Genomic DNA, 1,326 nt, shown 5'->3' on the forward strand with positions numbered 1-1,326 from the left:
TACCCAAAGATGTGAATGTTGTGAGAGGGGAGGGGTTCCCTTCCAACCCCACCCCAGTCTGTTGTTATCAAACAAGGCTGAGCTCGACAAACGTCGAGACAAAGGTTTTCACAATTTACCAAATAGTCCCATTTCCACTCTCACAGTGAGCTCCTGTTTATTCCTGATCCAATAAAACATGTAGCGTTACAGGGTTCAGGGAAGTTGCACAAAATAAAAAACTACACACTGCACCATTAAATACTTCACACTGCACCTTTAAATACTACATACTGTACCTTTATGTACTAGACAATGCACCTTTAAATACTACACACTGTACCTTTAAATACTTCACTCTGCACCTTTAGATACTACACACTGCAACTTTAAATAATACACGCTGCACCTTTAGATACTACACACTGCACCTTTAAATAATACACACTGCACCTTTAAATAATAAACACTGCACCTTTTAATACTTCATACTGCACCTTTAGATACCACACACTGCGCCTTTTAATAATACACACTGCACCTTTAAATAATACACACTGCACCTTTAAATAATACACGCTGTACCTTTAAAAACTTAACACTGCACCTTTAGATACCACACACTGCACCTTTAAATAATACACACTGCACCTTTAAATGATACACACTGTACCTTTAAAAACTACATACTGCACCTTTAGATATCACACACTGCACCTTTAAATAATACACACTGCACCTTTAAATAATACACACTGTACCTTTAGATACCACACACTGCACCTTTAGCTATTACACACTGCACCTTTAAATACTTAACACTGTATCTTTGAATACTACACACTCTGTACCTTTAAGTACCTAATGAGAACACAACAATAGCTTGTGTCCCCATGGTATAAGTTGTGCACAAGACATTTAATCCTGAATCTGGTTCCTCTGGGTCTGCAGACATATGCAGCTCAGAAAAAAAAACACTGGATTCGTTAACAAAATTCCTACTCTTATTTATGTTTGAATTTGAGCTGCATTTTCAGGATTGTATTAATCCATAAAGAGACACTGAGAAGGAACTGAGAGATGACATACATCAACATGAACACAGGTCTCCTGCTGCAGTCAAAAGCAGGGATGGTGCAGTTCCCTCTGCAGACACTAGAGGGCCTTGTTTGTCTTCTTTTGATGCAGACATGGTTGTGCTTGTTTATTTTTTAACAGGACATTTGTCTGCTATTATTACAAGGTTTAATGATTACAAAAAAAATACCACGTTTAAATGTTTGTTACCTGTTTACCTGTTGTTTAACATCATTCAGTGGTAACAGTTGTATCAAATTAGAAACAAAA

The sequence above is a fragment of the Notolabrus celidotus genome, chromosome 11 (assembly GCF_009762535.1).
Source record: "Notolabrus celidotus isolate fNotCel1 chromosome 11, fNotCel1.pri, whole genome shotgun sequence".
Classification (NCBI taxonomy): domain Eukaryota; kingdom Metazoa; phylum Chordata; class Actinopteri; order Labriformes; family Labridae; genus Notolabrus; species Notolabrus celidotus.